Genomic DNA, 25,955 nt, shown 5'->3' with positions numbered 1-25,955 from the left:
ATGCTGTCTGTAGGTTCCTAACTCAGTTTCAAGAAATCACTGTTGCCAGAGGTCTGAGAGAACATGCTCTGACTGGTAAAGAATAACAGCTTTGGAATACTGGAAAAACGCTGCTTTTTAAGCTCTGTTGGGGAGATATTATCCCTCCAGTTACAAATGTTTATCTTTTAAGGGCATGCTCCAATCTGATCAACATGAGAGAAAAAAAAAGAGTATTATAATGTGCTCTGAGCTTCCCGTGTTGCTCGATGTAAATATGAACCACAGCTATCGCCCACCTGTCTAGCCCAGGGGTGGTACAATATCTTATCCATTGTGCAAATTGTGTGTGTAGCAAGATTTAATGTTTCTACGGCACACTGATTTAGCAGCAACAGATTGTCTCCAGAGGGGCACTAATTGGCTTCTAACTCAATATAATATTTGTCACCTGTAAGTCTCTGTTGGTTAGGCAGGTGGTGGTGTGCGAAATCTATCAGTATAGTCTTGTCTCAGCCAAGATGGACTCCTGTTAGCTTGTTAGCCTCTGTCCATAGGGATCAGACCTTAGACTAATACCCCCTCATCTGCAGTGCAGAAACCTCATCTGGAAAAAAATTAGACAACTAATTAGTCTTTGCATGCATTTAAACCTTAATTAATTTAAGGACATCTAATGTGTCAAAAGTAGTTTTTATCTATAAGAGCTTTCTGCTATCACAGCTGGCTGGTTGACTGTGGATTTAACAGATTTAAAATAATCTGCCTTTGATTTCAAATAAGGTTCTACTGAAAATAATAATGATTACACTTGACTGCACACACTGTCAAGGCTTTAGCTGTGTGAACGTAGGGCTCTTTGATCTTTGTAAAAAAATATATATTAAAAGCTTTGAAGAAAAATTAATCAGAAATGTATAATCAGCAGGAGAAGGTGCACCAAACGGTTGTTTTACTCTTGTTGTCAGTGACGCGTCTTCTTGGTCACCCACTGCACTGCACTGATGAATAAAACAAGAGGGCCTGTGTTTTATGCTGACTTGTTTGTTTTAAAAAAACAATGAGACAGCTTGGGCAATTTCCTAGATACACAAGAGCTCACAGAAATCCAGAGCAAATAACCTTGCTTTATGCCGCTCATTCAATGTTGGGCAATTTGATCTCCAGGGCAATGGGCATGTTTGTTATTTGCTGGACCAATATGCAGATACCTCCTTTGTATTAGGAGGAACAGTATCCACTGTGACAAAACTGGGTACAGATTTTAGATTGGTCTTCGAAGCAAGCCAAATGCCTGTTTCAGAAAAGCCATTAACAACTCTCTACTAAAGAAAAGACGCGTGCTGTCATTGCTTTGCTACAGCCCTGCTTGTTAAGCTGCAGAAGGTTCAGAAATCTTTAGAAGTGTAGATGTGCTGGTCTGTGTGGTGTTGCTCCCACTACATCCTTCACTGAAATCCTGATACTGATATTTGATAGGTTTTAAAGCTGTTTTTTAAAACAATCTATTTAATTGCATGCTTACAGACTTAACCAAAGGGTGAATTTACAGAGAGTCATTTGTATATTTTCCCAGTATATGTATATAACTGCATGTACTGTAGTTAACTTTAGTTATAATAACTGCCTCAAGATTTTCTGTAGATACCTGCTCCTCTGCATGATTCTCCTGATTGTCATTTAATCAGTAACTTTCACATACCGTACCAATGAAAACATTGGTCCAACTAATTCCTTGTTCTATAAATCAAAGCATATCGGTGGACACCATTTATTTTGAACAGCAAAAATTAAATTCACAGTAAATGTCACTACACTTTGCCGAGCTGATGGCTTAGAAAAAGAAACGAATGCTTAGGATAAAGGGGCATTTTAGTGTGGAACATTAAAATAAGTCAATAACTGCCACGTGACCATGGGAAGATACAGTAGGACACACAATTACCTAACCTCACGGGATAAATCAGAGATGTTTCCAAACTGTCGTACATTTTGGTAGTAGAATTTATTTTCAGTTATGTTCTTTGTGACTAACTGCACAGCTGCACAGATGCAATGGCATTTGATTTCTTTAAAACTATGCAGCATTTTGAATGATAAGTTTAAGAAACTAAGTGCATAGTCCACCCAGTTCATAGCTTGCTAGGAAACACAATATTATATTATATTCATATCCCAATTGAAGCTTCTTCTCTTTGGGGGTTCTAGCATTGTTATAGAAAACTGAGAATTTCCACAGCTTCTCTCAGTATCTTGTTGTTGCTCAGGAAATCCAGTTCTTTTCTTTAGTTGTTTTTCAGGAGATTTTTTGCCTGTCATCTTCATAGGACCCTTTGTTAAGGTTGCTTTTTTTGCAGTTGGGCATGGATTTGACTGTACCTCAGCGGTCTCAGTATAACTGTGACTTGTCACTGAATGTGTATATTGGGGGAAAAGTATCTAAGATGTTTAATCCATTGTCCAGAGAGTCTTCAATTTTGGGGTATTAAGGAGAAGAAAAAGACGTTTGAAAAAGCACTTGAGCTGATGAAAAACTATTCTCCAGCAATGCTTCAGAGTCGATTCAATCACGGCAACACAGCACTACTAATAAACATAAGAGTCCTCAGTGCACAATTGCTCGTTTGTGTGCATGAAGGCTGCACAGCGAGGTCTGCAGTGTTGCCGAATGCTCAGAAGTCTTTTTCCCCATTGTCCTAAAGTGGAACCGCAAACCTTTATTTTTTAAAATTGGGAACCACTTGGAGGTTTATTTCTGGACTCTGAAATCAGATTTAATTGAAAAACAGATGATCTTCTGCCCTCAATATCAGGTTCCCTGAAAGATGTGCATGGCCCATTGAAGGAGGGAGCGCAGGAGTGTTAGGCAAAGGGGTGGGAAGGAGAAAAGAAAACAAGTTTTACTGTATAATGAAATCAGGAAGGTACATACTGTAGCACAGCTGACATAGTATTGATGGGGCATTTCTACTTCCCAGACATAAACTGGGATATTACCCAGGGAAATACAGAATATAAATTGAGATGTTGAAATTGTTAATAATTATTTTTAAACTTAATTAACTGTCTTTTTAAATAAAGCGATGTGTAATTTACAACTACAAAAAGTCGGCAGAAATGGACGGTTATACATCAAATATGCCATGTTAAAGGCTCACGACAAATAACTAAAAAAATGAAGTCCAAGTTTAGGAACATATCAAATATTATACATTATTTTTAAAATAAGAAAAAGGTCAGACGACAGAAGAAGGTCGGAAGGAAGAGAGCTGCAAATGCACTCAAGATTCAGCTATAGGCACAGCTGAAAAAAAGAGACTGAAACTAAACATTTATCCAATGTTTATTGAAACTGTATAAGAATTCTGAAAAATGAAGTAATGAGTTTTCTAAACACTAGAGCCATTAACAAACTCAGTACTGGAAAGCAACAATCCAGCAGGTTTTCTGTGAGTCACCCTTAAATCCAAGCAAACTAGCTATGAAGAACCACAGCTGGCCATTGCTGACGTAAATGAGTCACTTAAAAAACATTTTAATACCTCTCTGAGACGCCGGCGTTCAAAGAGCACCATGCCCGGAAGTCACTGTTTACTTGTTTATCTCATTTCTAAATCTAGCAGCAAACTTTCACACTGTGCAAGTGATTTCCAATATCTTCTACATCAATCCATGAAAGCAGAACTAAAAAACAGCCTTATCACCGTAATTAAACAATTTCTAAACAGTCATTACAATGAGCAACCATAATAAAACACAGAGCACGCATCATAAAAAAACATCACGGAAAGTATATCAAATAAAACAGGACAACTACAGCTTCACAGAGGCTTTTCCCAATTCAAAATACAGCAAAGCAATGTGTTAACACTATCTGAAGACCCAATTGAGGAAAGTTCCAAAATCCAATGTATCAATAACCCAGCAAAACAGAATCGCAAGACTTGGCTAAATACAGTACATAAAATCCAATGTTCTTACCTTGTAAAACGCGAAGAAGTGTGCTTTGTATGTCCAGTATAATCCCGAATGCATATTTAATAACCATTGATTTAAGATAAACTGAAGCTCTTAGTTTCAAGTTATTTCAAACACAGGCCTTTAAAAAAAGCAGTTTTGATAGGTTTAAATTTATGTCATTCATTTTGGTTTCAACCATTCAGAGGCTTAGGGGAAGGTACTTCCCCTCTTAAAATGAGCCTTTTTCCGTGTCAACTTTGCTTATCATATAATGATCCATCATTTCTTATCACTGGTCAACAATTTCACATCTTGAGCCGGGGTAGGAACTTTTTTACTGCCTAAAAGCAATGAATAGCCTCTCTAGCAGTGTCTAGAGGCTTTCTATTGTAATTGCAATAGCTTTTTATTCTTTTAAAATATATTCATACACGTCTCGCTATGTGAGCAATACCATTCCAGGTTTATCTAGGACGCCACACTCAGTAGAGATTAAAGAACAGTCACAAGTGAAAATTGTTAATAATGAAAATGGCAATAATCTGAAAATTATAAAACAGGGATTACAGGAATCTGGAAATGCCTGAACCAGGCTTGTGGCATAAAAGACGGGATATGTTAAAAAGCAGTTCGACAAATTTTAGATTCGCTAAACCACTAGAACTATTGTACCTCACATGCGAGATGGGTTGAAATGTCTCCTTTTGTTCACAAGCTTTCTTTGTTTCTCGTGGCACGGATGCAAATCTTTAAAAATGAGGTCTGAGTAGCTGTTTTAAATGAAATCCTCACCAATAAAATATTGTCAAATTCCAGTAGCATAATGAACTCAAAAGATTCCATAATGAACTCAAAAGACTCCATAAAGATAGCAAGTGTCAGTGCTAATTTATGTGTATATTTAAACATTAATCAGCACATATTAATAATTTATGCTTTTTAATTTGATTGCTTTGATACACAATACGTTCATGAAAGTGTAAGGCCATAGCAGGAACTACACAGTGTTACTATTACAAAACTCTGCTCTAGTTTGAGCGTGGGACACAGTATAGTCTCATGGACCCATAACAGATTCAGAATGCTTGTGCACCTGTATTTGTGCATGCTATTAAAGAATATGTTCTTTCCTACGGTTTATGTTCCCCTTGAACTTTAAATGAGTTTACTCAAATGTTTTTCTCATGAATAGGAAAAGAAACTATGTTGATTTGTGAATCTATCTTCAATAGATCACATCATTAACCCAGTGACTACTGTTCATAACCTTGTCAGGGGTGACGTGGAGACAGACAAAGAGAGACAAGGCAGCTTCAGTTGCTTATATTCCTCAGGATCTGATAGTATCTGCAATGCAATGTTGCTTAACTCTAAGGTTAGTAAGACAGGGAGACCTACAGTACTAGCTGGTCCAGCTGTAGGAGGGATTCAGAACAGATAGAAATGTAATGTTGTGGTGAATCATGTCTTTCTGGTTCTGTTGCCATACTCTGTACTGGTCATACATATGCATTGCAGCCTATCACACCTAACCTGCTGGGAGGAAACCTGACACCCGATGAACACCCAAGTGAATGAGGGGGGTGATATGCAGACCACTCACAGACCAATTTGGCTGACTCCACACATACTATATCAGACTTGGAATCAAACTCAGGACCCTGGAGCTGTCAAGCAGCTCGCTCTCTCTTATCTTTTCAAAACCAAATTTCCAGGTGGAAATTTCATAAATAACACAAACAGAATCAGTATTTGTCAAGTACAACACTACTGTATTGACCAGGGAGCCTGTAAATTCACAACAGTTCTTCACATAAAACACTTGCCAGTTGCAGTACCTTGATCTTACTACTGTATGTACTGTACTCAAAAATCTATTGATGGACAACAGTGAGCAACAAAGTAGACATTTTTGAACATTTGTTTTAAGCTAATATACAGTGTACACCTTTTTTGATGTACCTTTTTTGGAGTGTAAAATGTATTTTTTTTTATCCTTTAACTTCATGTAGAGAGGACCAGGTGATGTACTGTAAATGGCAAAAAATACCTGAACTCAAGTCATTTAGATTTGATGATAAATGTGATGGACTGGTTACTGTCACGCCCCACACTCTCCCTCGCAAACGACGTTACATTCCCAGAACCTCTGCTTCCCAATCTCATCCCTGATTGAACCCAGCACATTCTCACATGCATCAGATTTCTCAAATTCTCACTCCCTAACCAATCATCCAATCAAACCCCTTTCCTTTTAGTATTTAAACCCCCTTCGCACACCTTCCCCCGCTCACTATTGAGAAGCCTTTCTTAGTATTCTTCAGTGCGTGTTTCCAAACCTTTTGCCTGATCTCCTGTTCTTCTGCTTCCACTCTTGACCTCGCCTTCTGGATTTTGCCTTTGAATTGTTTTGGATTTCTCTCTTTACTGGACTCTCTGCCTCCCTTATCGACCCAGCCTTTGGATTTTGTCTTTTGGTTTGTCCCTTTGCTACTCTGTGTCCTGTGGGATTCCGGTCACGCATAAGGATCCTTCTATTCCACGTATTGGTTCAGTGACAGTTACTACAACATTTCCTACTGGCTGCTCATGAATACTTCATCTGTTAGGTTTTTGAAGATTCTGATAAATGTGAATCAAAGATGCTAAATGACAAGTTTTTTTTTCACACCAAAACCAAGCTGCATTAATAACCACTAAAGCTGTTATAATAGTATATTATATTATAATTGTACAGAATGTTAGAAGAGGCTTTGAGCAAATCATAGAATACTTACAGTATACAGTATATTCTGCTTTATGTTATGAAAATTGGTACTGAAAGGCTGAGGTGTTAACAAAGTTCTAGCTTTAGTTATTGATTTTAAACATATCTCACCAATATACTCACTGTTTTTTAGAGTAGCTGATATTTCTTGCATTGGGACAGTGGATGAATTATCCCAGGCATACCATGCAGAAAAATACACACACAGGCCCCAGCTTGTGCTCCACATTCCAGATATCGAAACCACCTGTGAGCCCTGCACTCAGTCGTGCCTTGCATGCTTTTTTTTCTGGTTGTAGGAATCACTTCCCAGTTCCCAGATTTTTTTATGGTAAAGACACTGTTTTGCGCTGTTCAGCTCAGCAGTCCATTGTGCCATTAAAAAAGAAAATAGGACTGCAGTTACAAAGTCCCTGTCAATAAACACTTTCAACAAGCACTTCACACTGCAATTGCACTGAGGGCTCTAGTTAAAATCACCTGCAAAGGAGAGAAGATAAACACTTTCACAGCTGTTTCTAGCACCCCAGCAGTTTTTACATTACTCTAAAGACCTAGTGATGGGGTAATCTTTATTAATTAATTATCAATTTTTTTCATTTGCTTGCAGTTTTTGAAACTTTTGGGAAATCAGGCAGTGAACGGAAGACAGCTATTTTTCAATTTATTCAGATTCAGTGTATCTATAGCAAAACCCAGGGGGTTAAGGTTTTGATTAACATCTCCACATTACTTATTCAGGCAATATGGAAGGGCGTTATTCCACTGATATTGTGGAATTCCTGTTATGAGGATTTTTCTTGCTTCTCAGATGCCTGGTGGTTACGATATTGCTATGGTGCATTTATGTGAATAAACCTGTTCATCTTTTGAAATAAGATCACTTAGACTCTGATCACAGCTTTCCCTTCACACCAGTGCAGAGTCTCTTGGTATCCACTAAAGCAGTGCATTGGATGCTTCATCTGCTGATGAAAACTCTGAGGTCCTCACCCAGTCATCCACATTGGAGAGTTAGGAAGTGCAAACCACCAGACAGTTGTTGATTTTAGGCCTGTTTGAAAAGTTAGTAGAAATCACAGAGACAGAAACCTACAGTATGCCTATGGAGTCCCAGTATATAGAATAAAAAAGAAACAGATGTTCATGCTCTGATGTTTTGCTCAGATATGATCCTCTGTCTCATCAACATATCTTTCCTCTTTTTCTTTTCCATGTTCCTACCTGGAAATAACCCCCTCTTGCCTCTGGATCCTTGCACCCTTCTGCATTGCACAGGTATGTAACTTATCTTTCACCCCCTTCATTTACAGCATATTGACATGTTCACTTTTTATTTCATTATCAAAACCGTGACCCATAGTTTCAAACATGATTTGGTTAAACTGAATAGAACCAACTGGTTTGTCTTCCTGAACATGCTGAGGAAAAATAACAAGAGCAGGAACAGAAACAGCCTTGCCTGCTTCAGACACATTTCTTTACAGCAAAAGCCCAAACACTGATGTTGCTCTATGATTTCCAACATTGTTTTCGCACCTGCTTATCTGGACCAGAGGTAGGAGCTGTTGGCTCCTGCTGTTCTGAATTCTCTATGGTGGAGATGCAGTCTTCTAAGATGAGCCATGAGTTGGGCAAACAATGGGCACCCACAGAGTCAGCGGGGCTTTAGAGAGATGTTGGCATCCATAGGGACTAAAGTCATTTATTTCATCTCAGAAATGTAGTTGTGTTACAGTAATTCTGAAGAATCTTATAGGAAATCAGAAGTCTTTTATATTTTTATAACAACGCAATCTTAAAATGAGAATGCCCATGCACCTTGGAAAAAGACATTTCTGTGTCTGCTATCAGGCTGTTCTAAGGTTTGCTGCTTCAGGCTAATACATGATTGCTTCCTTTGTATTAAGAGATGTTAGTGAGCGCAGAAGTTCAGTAAATGAAATACAATATGAAATATAAATAAAAAAAAATAGTAGGGCTAATTAATAACAACAATTTATTATGCAGAAAACACCATTCTGTGGTAGCATCGATAATGTTTTTTAATTAGGTATTGTAAGTCAATTAAGAATGCATTCTTATTTCCAATGATGAGCAACCTTAGAGATGTATAGTATCTTGTACAGGAGTACAGCAGCTGTGGCCCGTTCTCAGACTTGAACCCACAATCTTCCAGTTAGAAACCCACAGCCCTAACCACTAGTCTGCTACCTCTGTAGATACTGTAATATCTTTACTGGGCTGAAATCATGGTCTATAATAATGTTGACAGGCATTATTTTGACTATATACAGAAACATATTATTATTATTATTATTATTATTATTATTATTATTATTATTATTATTATTATTATGTACTGTATGTAGTCAACATAAAAACATAACAGGCTATTCATGACATCAGCTCTTGACATTTTTATATAAAGAAAGTCTAAAAACATCTAAAAGGGTTCAGCTCCTGTAAAGTTCTTCAGTGCAAAGACTTGTTAAGCCTGTCCTTTTAAAATAAATAAGAGTTTGTTTTTAAAATGACCAATAAGTATTCAATATTTGAAGTGGAGAGTGTCAGAATGTTTTGGCAGCACAGGAGTAAGCAAAGGTTAATTCCTTCCAGTAGAAAGAAAAGTCTCATCTGATCAATATTTACAGTGTTTGTGTTAATTATTAATTTTAAAACATGTTCAATATAAACATTAAATATCACATTTCTAAATAGTGATTCACAAATATGGTTTTTGACCTATTGCATTTTTCATGGAATAGTGCAACAAGTTTTCTGTTAAGAAACAAATGTGTACTGATCTAATTTAAGGAACTCTTGGAATTCAAGAATGAAGTTAGCAGATTTATTAAAACTAGACAATTTAAGCCTGACACTTACATTTTAGATTTATTTCTCATATTTCTCTTGACTGTTGCAGCACATTGTAATGGAACAAAATAAAACAATTTGAATAAAATGAAAACAGCAGACAGGGCACGTGTGGTGGGCATTTTATTTTCTACTGTAGCAAACGTTTTGTAAGGAGCATGGAGACTTGAATGGAGGTTTCACTAAATTAATGACTTAAGTACATCTCTTACTTTCTGGTGTAGAATCCCAGATAAACACAATTAAGAGATGTGAAAATCGAGTCCAGTTAGCACTGCAACAAAGGCAAGGGAATTACAAACAAAGCTCACAACAAAGCCATTAGCAAAGAAGCAGTCTGATTTCAACTAAAAATGTTATGAAAATAAAGTTGCCCAAAATAAACACATGAACTCTTCAGGAAGACTGAATGTTGCAGTGCACATACTGTACACAGGGATAATGGAGAGACATCAATTAACATAGCAAACACGTCCTAGAAATTTGGGAGATTAGAGCACTAACTTCCACACCATCCTGGATTGAACTGCAATATGGTTAGAATCTCCTGTTCACCCCACACCCTATACTTTCAAGATTTCTGTCAGATCTGATCATATTAGACTTTAGGAACATTCCCCCAATCAAACTGGGAAGAATGTTTCAATCTGTGACAGCTGGTGTCAACAGAGAGTAAGAACAATGCAAGCTGTTGAAGTTGATCGGCATCATAAATGAAAACATTACACTATCATTTGGTTTGAAGGTTAAGACTTAAGACTTGAAGGTCTCAAAGTGTTCCAGAAATAGGAGGACAGATGCCATCCCCACTTATAGTACCCAACATGCTTCTTGAAGATTGAGACTTTCCTCATTGTTTTCTAACACATTTATCAAAGACGATATACTGCAGGAAATAAAATAATAATTATATTAATGCTATAAGTTCTCTTTATTAGTTTTTAGAATTTTTAGAATATTAATCATAGCTAAATTCATAGCTACTTATTTTATGTTTATTTTCATATTTCATATCAGATCATTTCAGCAACACAATTACTATTCGTATAGTGCAGTAAATAAGGTATGCAAACGTCTTTTAATCTGTTTGTTAAGAAATATTAGGAAAAGTTCAGTATGTAAAAGCAGTCTCTTTACTGACTTATTGTTGGGCCAGAAACTTTATTTTGTAATTATTTTTTTTAATTTGTATTAAATTTGAACCAAATTTTATTTGATTCAGCAGATTGGTGAAATCAAGTCGAATAGTATTTTGAAGCAATTCATTTGATTAGATATACTGTACAACAGAATCCAAGATTTTGAGTATGCACACTCAAGCCACTGTTAATAAAAACTTACACATAAGAAAAAACATTTGGCCTTTCTAAACCCATTTGGTACTTAGTCGTTAATTGATCTCAGGATCACACCCAGCCTTTCTTAACACTAGACGGGGTATCAACAGCTTGGCTGCGTATCTCGTTCCATATTCTCACAACCATCTGGGTAAATAGCCTCATGCTCTCAGATTTAAATTCATTTCTAGGTAGTTTCCACTGGTGTGCTCTGGATCTGGGCATGATTAGAGGGTTTGAGTTCATTAACACTGACAGTGTGCTTGTTAAAAGATCACCTTATGTTATCTTATTGGAATTGTCTGCTGAGCAATACTGGATGGTGTTAATGTGTTACAAATATAGAGCAGTTTCTTTGGAAAATGTGAGATTTTGTTGGGAATGTGAGTGCTTTGAATTGCCACTGTAATGTCTGCCAATAATTAAAAGTACTTTTAGTAAAAAATTAAGGTGTTTAATCTTTTACCTGACAAGCCTCAATAAAGATGAGTATGCTACAGTACCTCTCATGAAATGAGGCAGAACTTGGGATTTCTATCATTAGGAAAGGAAACTGCACACAGTATTTGCAGTAACATGCTGCTTACTGTGATGTGTGACTGTTTTGCACAAGATTGAGTGATATTAACTGAGGGTAGGGCATTACTATTGTTACCAGCATGATACACACTTTCTTGTGTTGCTGTTTTATATCATATATTATATCAAGCAATTACTGTGTAGTATAGAAGCTAGGGACTTCATTAATTTTAGTTGTGTCTAAGATGTCAGTAGACCTTTCTCTCAGCTGTTGCTTAAATTTGCAGAATTTCTGAGTGATGAATGCCAGCTCCAAATTTGAAAATATATAAAGCACAATAAGTAAAAGCAGATTTTATAAGAACAAGAACATTGATAAAAAAGAAAGAAGTTCAGGCCATCTAGCATATTTGGTAGTTAGTACTGTAGCTAATTGAACAAAGGATCTCATTCAGGTTTTTTTAGAGGAACCAGTTTTATTTTAAATTAGCCAGAATTTCAGCTTCAGTAACATGACTGGGTGGCCTGTTCCAGATTCCTAATGCCCAGTATCAATATGTATCTTATAAATCCGTACCCACATTTAAGATATTTCATCACTCTATATGTGATGATTGTGTATTTACAGTATACAGTATATTCAAAGGAACAAGTAATAGGTTTATTCCATGCTGAAAAGAGACGAAAGCTCACAGAAGCTCACATGCAAAGAAGGCTCCACAGCTGAAATGTTGTGTTTCTTTTCTTCTCTTTTCAGCATGGAATTAACCTTTACTTGTTCCTTTGCAGCCTTTGCATGCTGACGCAGCTACCCACCTGAACTACGTATATTAATCTCCTTAGGAGATAATATTGGCATAAAAAATTGTAGAATTCTTTTAAAAGGAAGGCGGATGTAAATTTTGATTTGTCTTGATTGAAGTACAGTACACTTATTAAGTTATCATTGTAATTGGTAATAACAGAATGTAGAACAGTTAAAAACAAAACTAAAACACCCTCACTCTCAGTAATGAATATGATGTTTTGAGCTGAAAATCACAAAATTTGTCTTCACTTAATGAAATGAGCAGGGAGATTCACCACCATGCTTTGGCTGCAAAGGAGCAAAAAAAAAAAAAAAATCATTCCACGCTAAACTGTAGAAGGAAACACTTCCTGCTGAAGCTTGTGGCTGACTTGAAGGAGACCTTCATATGTCATCAGTATGCCATCATATATACATCTTATAAATTTGCATAATAGTAAATAGTTGTCAGTATGTTAAGAATAGAAAGAGAAAATGAAGATTTTTACAATGAGCTGAAATCATGGGATCACTAAGCTGTTTGCTTCCTTCTCTGTTGCTCTTCAATCTTTTGAAACTTTTATGTGTCATATCTTATTATTTTAGCAGATTGTGAAAGGTGTGTTAACATTAATCTGACTACTTTTTTAAAATAATAGGAGTATTTTAATAAAAAGTGGTCAACATTCTTTAAAAAAACTTTAATTAAAGTAATCTGATTGATTGCAACACAGGTCATCCTAACTACAATGAATTAAATTAATCTAATAATTAAACCCCTAATAATCAGTGTTTAATCAGTAAAATATTCAGAATTGCATAAAAATATTTAGCTGTTTTGAAGAGCTAAAATATTTTTAGTGGTGCATTGCATCATTAATTATTCAGTAATAAAAAATGAAGTGAATCAATTTTGGGCTGTCATCAGAAAATATTTACCCAGAGTATGAACTTCACGCCTGTGTTTTTTTTAACAAAGAGAACAATACTGTACAATGATCCTGGGAGGCGTCACAGTAAGACTTAAAGCATTCTGACTTATTAGTCCCAGCAGGTACAACGCCATTTTCTTTTTTGAAGCAATTTGTAATTTAATTCTGTTAAAAAAGCTCAGCCTTCTCAATGCTGGGATGGGGATCTCCTAAGGAAGACTAGGTTACCACTGTAAGTGCTGTTTGGTGGAACCATAGGTGGTTAGTAGCTGGTCCAGACTAGAATTTCCAAAGCAGTGTATGATGACTGGGGAATACTAAGCAGTAGAAGGTGCCATCTTTTAAGAGAGAGAGATTAAATCAAGATCCTGATTACTTGAATATTAGAGCAAATGCACTAATCAGTGCACAAATCCACCTGTTTGTAAGAATAGAAAATGCTGTTTTATTCAAATTCTACTGTACCTGAATACCCACTTAATCCAATTGAGGAAGTAGTCTTTTCCTACTCTACCTGGTCTGTTATGCAATGTGGGTGAGTGGGTACTGCATATTAGTGGTGAATAAATGTGGTCCCTTTGTATACTGTACTATACAGTATGATGCTTTGCTATCTTTTTTTTCATGAAAAGCACAATGTAAATACAGGAATTTGCAGTTAATTATCAGAAATGTGTCATAAATACTTTATGAATTTGTTACTAATAAGTGGCATACCAAATTGTTATGATTTTAGAAAATTTCATAAGTATATTGAATTCCGATCTGTAGATTGTGTTACACAGGAAGTCTAGATTTATATCACTCAGTCGGGGTGGAACAAATGTCAGGGCTGTGGACTTATGTGGAAAAGTGGGGCTCACATCCGGGGTAAGTTATTTCCTATTATGGCTAAATTATTTGCAGTTTTACATATCCCATGCTCTCTCTGTGTTAACATGGGTTTTCTCTGGTTGCTCTAGTTTTAAATACACTGAAGCCAGATTAATTAGTGTCTCTGCAGTGTCTCTGTAAGTGGACTGACACCTACAGTATTCCAGGGTGTAGTCCCACCTGGAGCCCTGTGCCCGAGAGCTAAGCTCCAGGCTACCTTGACCCTTGCCAGCTTTAAACAGCTGTTGCATAATGAATGTACAATTCAAGAAGAATATGTGCTGTATATTTGACAGCACAACATGGAGCAGGAAGAAATTAAAACTAATGCAGCAGAAAGTCTTGTGGCTCTGTGTACCAAGGGCAAGTGTGGTGTAGGATCTATGTATATCACTTTATCCCCAGTGAGGAAGTGGGGACCAGGACTGGGCTGCAAAGAGGGTGCTGAAAGAGATGGAGTTTGGGGAGGTAGATGACTGGAGCCTGAGCTGGCTCAATCATCTGGACTAGATGGTATTTTAAATGATGGACACATATGAGTCTGACTCATAACTATCCAAATCTGGAAATTCCCTGCCTGCTCAGTTTTACTTCTAAAATAGTTATGCATCCTATTTAAGATCTGGAGTCAGAATGTTTTCTAGAATATCTGTTGCTTTTAGTGATGACTGTTCATGGTATGGTGAGAAATATTGTGCACAGAAACAATTTTCCATTCTGTTAATGGTGTTTGCATCTCCGTCATAATTTTCAACTTCCCTCAAGTTTGTTCCGGTCAGTCTTTTTTTCCTTATTTTTTCTAGTAGTTTGAGTCACTCTTTTTTGGGTGATTGACATGAAGGAGCAGAATTAGATTATGTCTCTTCGCTATCAATGCCTTAAAATTCATTGAATGCTAAAGAAATTATTTTGGTGGTCAGAGGAGAGCAGAGCAACCTGTTTAGAGCTGCTCAATTCCTCACCGAGACCCACATGATGTATGTTAAGAACTTGCAAACCTATTAATTTTCCTGCCAGCATTGGCCATCACAGGTACATGGTATTGTCAGAACAAAAAAATTATGCCAAACATCTCTCACTGAAATAGAATGCCAGCCTGTAGACTTGCATAATATTCGGAATATTACTGTACACCAAGGTCAAAACTTTCAAATGACAAAAGGCAAGTTGCAATCAATTCAACATCCAACAATAGGGCAGCAAACCCAAGCAATGCATTTAAAAGTACTCATTTCTTGCAAATACTAATGCTAAACATGCTGTTTGACCCATCTACATGGAGACCAGCACAGCAAGTGCTGGGCCAGTCTTTCAGCAGAGCCTGCAGTAACAATGGATTTTGAGTAGTTCTAATTTAGTGCAACATACTATGCTCTTTCCATCATTAATTTGCAAGATAAAATAATTCCTTTTCTTAAACTCAATGGTCATATTTAAAGTTGCCATCATTGTTTCTATTTTTCCAGAAATAAAAATTACTAATGATGTTTTGTAGCAAGTATCATTACAAGACTTAACAGGAATTTCTCTATGATGACCATTGCTGCCTCATTTACTGTATCTCTGTTGTTTTCTCTTGATATTTATCAGACCATGAATTTGTACCCAAGGGTCTTCATGCTCAGAAACCAGGGAAACAAGATACATTGTAATAAATATCCACTTTTGGTGTTTCCCTACCCAAGTATACCAAAGCTCTGGGCCTAAGGGCATGTATTCCCCTGTCCTTCTGTCTCAGTGCCCTTGATGTGTCCGTTAATGCCAAACCTATTCACATTATTCATGTGGTTGATTTATTTGTGATGCATGTCTGCCACAGTGTGTTATTGCTGAAGATATATGCATGTTTATGCTGAGGACTCAAATTGTAAATCACAGAACATTTGTATTGACGGTGTCATTGGGGAGTCCATGAAACTCGTTCACTGGCCTAGATCGTACAATAGATAGCATTTGCAGCTTTGGGGTAGAGAGAGGGTTCCGAAATAGTTCCAAGACAAAAAAGGAAATGAAGGAAAATAAGTTCAATTTCCCTCACCTGTTTGCACCTGAGCCAGAAATAGGGTCTTTGGTTGATCCCGAAAGCTCTAAATTGAAAAAATATTTTAAACTAACTCACAAAACTTGACAATAGGGGCATTAATGGAAACCAGAGAACGGACTAGCTGGTTTTGATAGGCAGTAGGCTTAGGCTTAACCTGCAGTAACCTCCTGGCTGTATTTTGGAATTCATGGTAAGGTTAATCCCAGTTACTGTGTAATTGGTTGTGTGCTATTTGAAATTTCAGTTTAATGAGGAAGCTTTATTTTAGGCAGAAAGAGAAGGAGAGTTCCAAAAGGAATGCATCCGTTGTTGCAGTGATCCATACATTAAAAAGTTTTGATTGGCGCACCTGAAAATCTTTCTCTGTTGTGGCTTCTTGTGGGAGGATTTGGGATTTTATGATTTTGGAATTTGTAAAAAATACTTTTATTAATGCTTGGATTGTGATGGGTACTTTGCTTTACAAAAAGAAGTGCCTTAAATGAAATACTGTATGTAAGAAGACTTACCGTACTGTGCATTCTGCAGGTACCCCAGCTTTCTCCTATCTAACAAAGACATGCAAGTTAGAAAGATAACAGGTTTACAATAAAGGTGGCAGTAGGGGTCTATGCATGGTGCTTAGGAGACAGACAATTTTAAAGAGCTTAATTTAGCTCCAGCTTGCAGTTTATTGTGCGTCTTGTGTTAGTAACATGGTATACCACAACAGACAAAAGATTAAAGATGAGCTTCAATGACAGTTGCATGGCTTACGATACCAAAGTGCAACTCAAAGGAATTATTTTCTTGTAACTCCCTGAACCTTACTTATACTTTCTTATACTATATATCGATACATTTATATATCTTTTACAAAATATGGATTGAAGAGACATGTCATGCTTTGGGCAGGTATTCTTTTTCCCCCTAAAATCTAAATATAATTGCACTGGTCCTAAGAAATATTTCATTTGATTGCCATTTAGTAAAATTGTTTTAAAATAAAACTGCCTAGTCCTGAAATAGAAACTGTGTCAGTAGACAGATTTAACATCTCACTGAAGGGACATTGTTTATATTAACCTATGTAGCTGAATTTACTAGTTTGTTGTTTAATCCAAAGTATTATGAATTTGTTCCTTAAAATACAGATAAATTTGTTACTATTAATGTACAGTATATTAAGACAAAGCACATCCTACAGTTTTCAGTAGATATCTGCAGTGTGAAAAAGTGTGCACAAAACAATCTAAAAGCATTCATTCATCATTACTGAGAGTCAAGGACAGATGATGAAACTACCTGAACGATAAAGTGAGATCTACACGAAAATAAACTATATAAATTCTTATTTATGCATTACAACGGATGTACATGGATTACTTTTTGAAAGGTAAACTGCTGCGATAATAAATAAGAGAAATATCTGTTACCCAACTGAAACAAAGACATTATCTTATGCCGCAATCTCAGCTGGCAATTTATTTCACATGCATCATGACATACCTACCGCGTACTTTGTCCCTTTCTTTTATTGAAGCATCCATTCATTTTTAACAACCTGCAAAAGATTTGGTGAGCGCAAACGTTTCTGTTTTCGAGTTATGACTAATGCACTCTGGAACAAAGATCCCTTCATCCATGCAATGACGTGCTTTTTGTGCCTGGGAATGCGAAGCGTCTCATTCTGTGCTTATTTGTTCCCAATTAACGATGAAAAGAATGTATACCAGAGCTGAGCCTATTTAGAAAACAAGGGGTTTATTTCGAATTCTGGGTTTAAAGCAAATGTTGAGCCATTTAACTTTTTTGATTGTGAAATTCTGCTGTAACCATTACATGGTGGTGCAGTGGTTAGCATTCCTGTCTCACAGCACTGGGTTCCTGGGTTTAATTCTGGACCTGGGGTGCTATCTTTGTGGAGTTTGTATGTTCTCCCTGTATTTATGTTTTCTCCGGATGCTCTGGTTTCCTCCCATAGTTCAAAGACATACTGATGGGTTAATTGGCATCTGAGAAAACTGGCCCTGGTATGAATGTGTGCATATTTCTGTTTGTGTCTATGTGTACCCTGCAATACATTGGTGTAACGTCCAGGGTGTATCCTGCATTGTGCCATTGCTTGCCAGGATCAACCAGTACTGAATAAAGCAAATTACAGTATGACAGAATTTTTCTTTATCTTAATTTTTATCTAAGTTTTGTGTTCCGTACAATTCCATTTGATGACAGATTGTAATGCCTTTTTAGGCAAATCTATGATAGCTTGCATGTGAGCAATTTATGGATGTAAATACTTCAGTCAGTATATGCAGAGATTTATATGCCATATTGAACTTGACATTTTGAATGGAGAAACCAGGCTTTAACAGTTGAATTCATACCTATTCAGATGATAAAGAGACATTGAGTCCTATGCTTTCCTTTAAAGATTTTTGTTTTATTGAGCATAGACTGAGACATTATTGCTTCAAAGCCTCAAATGCTAAGTCCCTACCGTCTTTGCCTCTCTTTGGTATTTTCTCATTGCTGTAGTTTTTAAGAACTTAATGACATTTTGATGGTGTGATCCATCACAGTTTTTTTCAAAAGGACTATCAAGCCTGCATTTAAAAATGGAACGAACGCACCCACTGTGCCTTAACCTACACATAATGGGGGCAGCAGGGGAGAAGACAGGGGGTGGTAATTAAATATTGAACTGAATGTTTTAATTCAGGGTTAAATGTTCAATACTACTGACACCACCATATATTACTACCATTCTTCTGAAAGCTGCTGTTCTGATTTAAAAGCTTCCAGGGAAAAAGAGCAGATTTCATTAGGATAAGTTTTATATTCCACGGTTGTAGAGGTATGTTGAGTTCATTGAGTTATAGAACACCTTGTGTCACAGTGGCATTAGAGCACAGTCCTGTAGAGGTGATGCACTTGAGTAATGGATTTCACAACAAAACTTTTTTTGTGTTCTTTTCAGTTAGGTTTTTCCGTCAATTTTGTCCTGTACCGTAACGTGTAGCCTGCTATGTATTTTTATGTTGGTTTTATTAAGTTCACCTTAAGGAAAGCATTACAAGTAATTGCAAGAGCTGAGAACACTAGATAAGGCTGGATGAATGAAAGCTTCAGGATTGTCAAATTTTAAGGAGAAGTTGGTATCCATTTAACTGTGTCTAAGCAAACTTTAAACCCACTCTGGATTCATGAATTTCATGTAGACAGCTATCAAGAAGAGGAGCATGCTCATTTAAGGATATTTCTGATCATTCTTTGAAAACACTTGAGCATGGCAGATGAATCAATACAGCAACTGCAAAAGCCTACGCGCCAGGCTACATTTCCCACTGTTTCCCACCTTTGGAAGCTGGTTAGGGGCTCCAGCCTCATCATTAAAGATCTGTGACAGGATGGGATGCTGTTGTTGCTTTGACCTTGAAAATACCTTGCTGCTCTTTCCTGGGAATTAGAAATTGTCCTTGACAAACATATCTGATTAAACAAAGGAAACCAATGGTGGGAGAGAAGAACAGTGTGGTTGGAATCGTATGCCACTAGCGATTTCATTTCTGCAGAATATATGCTTTTCTCATTGTTATCGTACTATTTTATTCAGTACATGCTTCTGTGGAGTAAATGATCGATCCCTACATTTACATACTGCATAGTGTTTAGTTTCCTACAGCCACAGCAATATATCTGCAAATTAGTGCAGTTATCAATCATGTTTAGTAGGGATTGACTGTGACAGCCTTCATTGTAATGAGTGTGAGCTTGTGATTGTCAGAAGAGGCTTTTCTCCCTTCAGTGGCTTCCTCTGAAAACAGAGGACAGACTACAAATGAATGAAAAGGCAGTGATCCCCATCCTGACATTAGCACGTCTTCAGCAAGTTCCTCTCGATTTTTGTTTTATCTTACATAAACATATTGAAACAGAGAAATATTCCCAATTCCTTTTAAAGTGACCCTTGTTTCACCTTATGGGCTGCCACTGTTGATCTGTCTGTTTTTGTTTGTCTGACCAATGCTAATCAGTAAACATGGATTAGCTTGAACTTGTAGATGAAAAATGGAAAAAAAAACATTTGTTATAGCTAGCACCATTCTACAAAGACTGAGGACAAAATCTTTATGAGAACATTGCTTTTGAGCATTTCTTATTAGGTATTTGGTATTTGAGTGTAATAGCACTAGATGACTTAAAAACAGAGCAATATGTTATTTTAATCATCCTTAGCCATGTTGATACTGTATGAACCAAGGCTTCTTTGGTGGCTGCCTATGATTTAAGCAATGCTTCAAATTCCATTGGGCCACGATTAGCTCTGTTGATAGAGCATGACACTCATAATATCAGGGTAGTGGGTTCGTGTCCCATGTCGGGCGCCAGGTCCTCCATGTTGGAGGTTGGGTACAAGGCTAACAACCCTGTCCAGTAAAAAACTAATGTTATGGTAACAGTACCAGGATGTTGCTGCCCCTACATGCTGGAAAGCACAATGGGCAAAATCCCATCCATCAAAGTACATGACTAACATGTGGATGATGGATGATATTTATCATAAAGTACACACTTTCTGGAATGTGCGCACTCAGAAAATCCTGTACAATGTGCAAGGTAAGCCCAGAACTCAACAACAAGGCTTTACTGATGGCTTCCAGGCTCAGATTCCTGGTAGGCAGAACAAGAAAGATGCTGTGTTACACCCTATCTCACATGGTCCAGGAGCCATCTCGGTCAGTTGTGTTTGCCAGCGCCTGCAGTGCATCATGCCAGCAGCCATATCACCCTGCAACTCACAACTGGCAACCCACTGAAGCTAAGCAGGTGTGAGCCTGGTCAGTACCTGGATGCGAGACCTCCTGGGAAAAACTAAGGTTGCTGCTGGAAGAGGTGATAGTGGGTACAGCAAGGGGCGCTCACCCTGTGGCTCATGTGGGTCCTAATGCCCCAGTGTAGTGACAGGGACACTATACTGTAAACAGGCGCTGTCCTTCGGATGAGATGTAAAACCGAGGTCCTGACTCTCTGTGGTCATTAAAAATCCCAGGGTGTTTCTTGAAAAGAGTAGGGGTGTAACCCCGGCGTCCTGGCCAAATTTCCCATCGGCCTTTATCAATCATGGCCTCCTAACAACCCCCCTCTATAAATTGGCTTAATTACTCTACTCTGCTCTCCTCCCCACTGATCGCTGATGTGTGGTGAGCGTTCTGGGGCACTATGGCTGCCGTCGCATCATCCAGGTGGATGCTGCACATTGGTGGTGGTGGAGGGGAGTCCCCATTGCCTGTAAAGCGCTTTGAGTGGAGTGTCCAAAAAAGCGCTATATAAATGTAAGCAATTATTATTATTATCAGTTACCTCAGCTAAACTTTGTCCTCTGCCCATCCTGGCCCATCCTGGGTACATTTTCCCAGTAGCGTTTCAGGCTCTGGAGGTGCAGCTCTTCTACCATTAATCAATGTACTATGTCGACAGTAGAGCCGGTAAGATAGGGAACAGGTGTTTTCTGGGGGGTAATCTGTGATGGATTGATGGAATTCATAATGGAAGCACATTGAGGTCTAGAGAATGAGGGGTCATATGCTTCAACATTTGAAAGGGCTACTGTGCATGTTTATCGACATGTCCTTGAGAAGTATAATGTATTCCATCTACTTGATTTCTTACCAACATAAAAGATTTGATTTTTGGCTTGTTTTGACTAGTATGACCCATTTCTCAGTGTTCTACGTGCTGAGGGAATAAGAGGTGTGGAGTAATTGCCCTTAAAGAAAGGAGTCATAGTTTGATGTGACAGAAGGCTGCATGAAAAAGTACCAAAATAATGAACCATTTGTTGAGGTGAAACCTGTTTCAAAACCAAGAAAGAGAGAGGGTCTTGTATTCACAAAGCACTCTTTTGATAATATAGTGACCGGACTAAAGTGAGCTATTGTACTGTCAATGGGTGTTCTTGCTTACAACTTACCATACCCCATTTTGTAAAATAACACAAATGTTTATCAACAGCAACTGGTACAAATATTTTCAATAGTAAAGGACTTGTTTATAGCATCTCATACAGTAACGCCTGCTAGTGGTAATAAAGAGCATATTGTGATTACTGGAAAACTTCAGATCTGATTTCATTCTTAAATACACCTGGAAATGTTGGATTGACATATGTATTTTGTGTACAGTGCATCGTACTTTGTAAATTTGTATTTGAAGTTTATATATTTGTCATAAGGTATTGGAATGTTGAAATTATACTAGCTGCAAATGTTTTGCCAACAAAGTCCAAATGTTAATTACACTGCTAAATTGCTTATTCATAGTTACATTTGTAATTTTAGTTGAACTTTTAATTTTTTCTTAGTAATGAAAAAAACATTTCTCCTGGGATTTTAATATAAATTCCCCATATTGTGCTGCCAAGGGTGAAAAACACAGCTTTAATGTAGGTTGAAGCCGCCACCTTGAGCTTTGTTTCTATAGCAACTCAATTGCAGCTTACAGATAAAAGACCTATTATGAGTTTCTTGCAGTGGCTTCAAATCAAAGTGAGATTTTTGCAAGGGTTGCAGAGAAATATGTCTTGGTAAAATGTGTTTTTTTTTCTTTTGCCTTCTGACAAATCTTGCACTGTGGCATTTCAATGTGAATAATACTGTTTTAATTATGGTATTTAACTAACAGTGCAGTATTAATTTGTATCCATGTGTCTTCCCACATCAATGCAAAAAACTACTGTCCTCTGTGACATCCAGTCTTCGCCTTTTAGTGAAATTTACAGTTTGCAGCAAGCTGACATCTGTGTCCTCAAAACTGTGCTCGAGCAATTGTTTTTGTACTCTAGTTTCTGAACAATATAAATATATATTTTCTGTACTTCTGTTTTGTGAAATTTAGTTTTGTTTGAGTGCTGTCATCTGATATTTATCAAAAAAGAATGACAAGAATGACATACATGTATTACAAGACTCTGATTCCACCCAGCTGGGATCCTTTCGACCTGCTGGGACGGATACTGCAGTATGGTCAGGGAGAGCTGCGTCATCCCTCCAGCAGCTGACACTACACGAGGAGAGGTGGCTCTGAGAAGTGGTGGTGTGTTGGAAAGTGTCCTCATCCCACTCATGCCAGTGCAAAGATTGAAGCAGTTAAATGAAGCTGAGTCACCACTGACAGTTCCAACTTGGGGAATAAAGAGAGAAGTAACTTCAACAAAAAAAGGCAAGGATGCATAGACACTAATGGAAGGAACACTACTCCAGTGAGATGGTATTAAAATACCTGGTAGTTTCAACTTCATTCAGATTGATAAAATCCTCAAAGGCACTGACAAAGTCAACCCAGTGGACTTCTTTAGATGAAACAGTTAAACATGAATCAGAAGACTAAGAGAAAGCACATTCAAAAATGACAAGAGCAGACACTTTATACAATTGGGTGTCTGTAAGATATGACTATATGAAATCCTTAGCTAGAAAACAAATGGGCAAGTTGTATGGAATGATCTCTTTTAATTTACAAACTTTGATTTTTGTTTTTGTACTTTGCATTCAGCCTGACCTTAATTGACTGCTTCTCACTTTAGACAGCCATCAGTACAGAGTGCCATAATGTACTAAAACCATTTTTATGAAAGTATAATTTAATAAAAAGGATGTAAAAGTCAGTAAAATGTATGTGGACAATCTGTCAACACTGAAGAAGGAGGCCATGTTTCTCTAGCAATTTGGCAGTCACTGATCACAAGGCAGCCAAAACAAACTACTTTTGAGTGCACCTTCAGTGAAGTTTAAATATCTCCTCTGCTGATCCCTGAACTAGAGGCAGCAATGGGGAACAGTGCTTAAGATTGTAGCTTTGTACCAAGAAGGTTGTGGGTTCAAACACCAGCTAAGGTCTTTTTTTATCTAAATTGTTAGTCATCATCCAAATTGAGTAAAATGCTCTGTATAAATGGGTGAAAATGTAAGTTGCTATAAATGCAACTGTCAAGAAGCCTCACAGAATGTTATTTCTTTTCACTCTTCAGTGTGGAATTTAAAGTCCTTCCACTTTTTCCTTTGCAGTTGCATGCTGAGCAACTCCCTGCTCTTACCTCTCTTTATATATGTGCACGTAAGACTATTAAAACCAAAATGATTATTTTCATTGCTGTCATTGTGGGCAGCACTGTGGCTTTGGTTAGCAGTGCTGCCTTGCAGTGACCGGGGTGCTGGGTTCAATTGTGGACCTGGGACCCTATCTGCATGGAGTTTTTGTATTCTCTTTGCGTTAACATGGGTTTCCTCTGGGTGCTCTGGTTTCCTTCCACAGTCCAAAGACATGCTGGTTTGTTAACTGGCTTTTGGCAAAAAAGGAGCGACTGTGAGAGTGTGCCTGTCTGTGTCTGCCCTGCAATGGACTGGAGTCGTCCATCCAACCAGAGTGTAACGGTCAGGAGTTGCAGCGAAGCGGCTGGTTAGGACCCTATGCGAGGCTGTGGTAGATTAATTCCGGAAAGGTTCCGGAAAGTTCCAAAAATAACCAAATCCTAAAAACGTAAATCGATGCCCTAGTCAGGGGACTGAGCCAGGGTTTCTAGAACCAAAAGACGATTAGGTGTAAAGTTTTCTTTCTCAAAAAGGTAAAGCAAGGGTTGAGCTCGGAAGAGGGAACCTCAATAGTGAGCGGAGGCGTAGTGGAGTGAGAGGGTATAAATAGGGAAGAGTGTGTGGAAAGATAATTGATTAATTAGTGAGCGGGATGTTTATGGTGAGAGGTGCTTGTGAGTATGCGGTGACGTTTAAGTGCTCACGTGCGGTTCATGACAGTAACCTGCCTTGTGCCCGTTGCTTGTTGGGATAAGCTTTGTCTCCTTTATTGGATACAGTGGTTAGAAAATGGATGGATGAATGCTTTATTCAGTGATAATTTCTGTTAATCAAAACTTTTTATATTATTTAATGTGCAAGCTTGGATAAATTCCAAACAAAAGTATTCATCGACACAGTAGTGACATCTACTGTAGGACTTTTAGGTGTGCCTGCCCTATAAGCCTAATTAATCCATTGATCAGCTATAAGGAATGTGGACAACTATATTTTCATGACTTGCTGGTGAAGCCACTGAGCCACCTGATGTAAGAACTTTTGCATAACAAGAAGTTGTGGGTTGTTTAGAAACATAGTTTGAAAGGTATTATGTTTAATTTCTTTTGAGTGCTCTTGTTATTTTGTGTATGTTTTTTACTGAGTTAATAATACTTACTGAGATATCTGCCTCCTCACAATGTACATTAGTAGTGAGCATAACTGTTCAGTTTTAATCTTACCCTAGATTTGAGCAGTACAACCTTGCTCTGCAACCCACAGAACAAAATGTACAAATATGTGTGACTGTTGTTTGTTATTACAGTTTTTGACAAGGTATTTCATGTTGTGAGAAGCAGTATATTTAGGTAGTTTTTTTCCTGGTGCAAATTCTAATCTGTTCTACATTTCAAGTTGAATAATAGCTATAAGAACCAATAGAACACAATAGAACACTCTCCAATCACTAAAAGACTACTGTGTTTATAGAATAGAAACATTTTATACAGGATAGTTTTGTGTACATATTTTATATCACTCCTCCATCAGTAAGCATAAACAAACTCCCAGTTTTCAGAAGAAGACATACTGTAGTCTCATTAGTTCATTTTAAACTTTTGATATATATTTTTAAATTAAATGGCAAAACATATTTCAGTTAAAATTCATTGCTAAAACTGCCTTTAAAGCTATGCAAGAAAAAAGATGAATCCAGTTAATGGATAAAACAAATGTTTACTTCTCACCCCATTCTTTTTCATTTGTTTAATGAGCTGAGTTTAATACATTTTAGCATCTGTAGGTCTGTGGATTACTGTGGTTACAGAAATATA

The 25,955-nt window shown here is 37.4% G+C and overlaps 1 protein-coding gene and 1 long non-coding RNA gene across 4 annotated transcripts in view; one reads left to right on the top strand and one right to left on the bottom strand.

Moving 5' to 3' along the window:
- The window catches only part of LOC138237684 (uncharacterized), a 110,054-nt gene extending 105,969 nt beyond the window's left edge, over positions 1 to 4,085 (bottom strand). Inside the window, exon 1 of the long non-coding RNA XR_011189037.1 lies at positions 3,961 to 4,085. This is a non-coding gene — a long non-coding RNA (uncharacterized lncRNA). The remainder of the gene's footprint in view (positions 1 to 3,960) is intronic.
- grid2 (glutamate receptor, ionotropic, delta 2) overlaps positions 1 to 25,955 on the top strand; it is a 595,344-nt gene that overhangs the window by 85,494 nt on the left and 483,895 nt on the right. The window lies entirely within an intron of this gene.

The sequence above is a fragment of the Lepisosteus oculatus genome, chromosome 3 (assembly GCF_040954835.1).
Source record: "Lepisosteus oculatus isolate fLepOcu1 chromosome 3, fLepOcu1.hap2, whole genome shotgun sequence".
In the NCBI taxonomy this organism is placed as follows: domain Eukaryota; kingdom Metazoa; phylum Chordata; class Actinopteri; order Semionotiformes; family Lepisosteidae; genus Lepisosteus; species Lepisosteus oculatus.
This window is presented reverse-complemented; position numbering and strand designations above follow the sequence as displayed.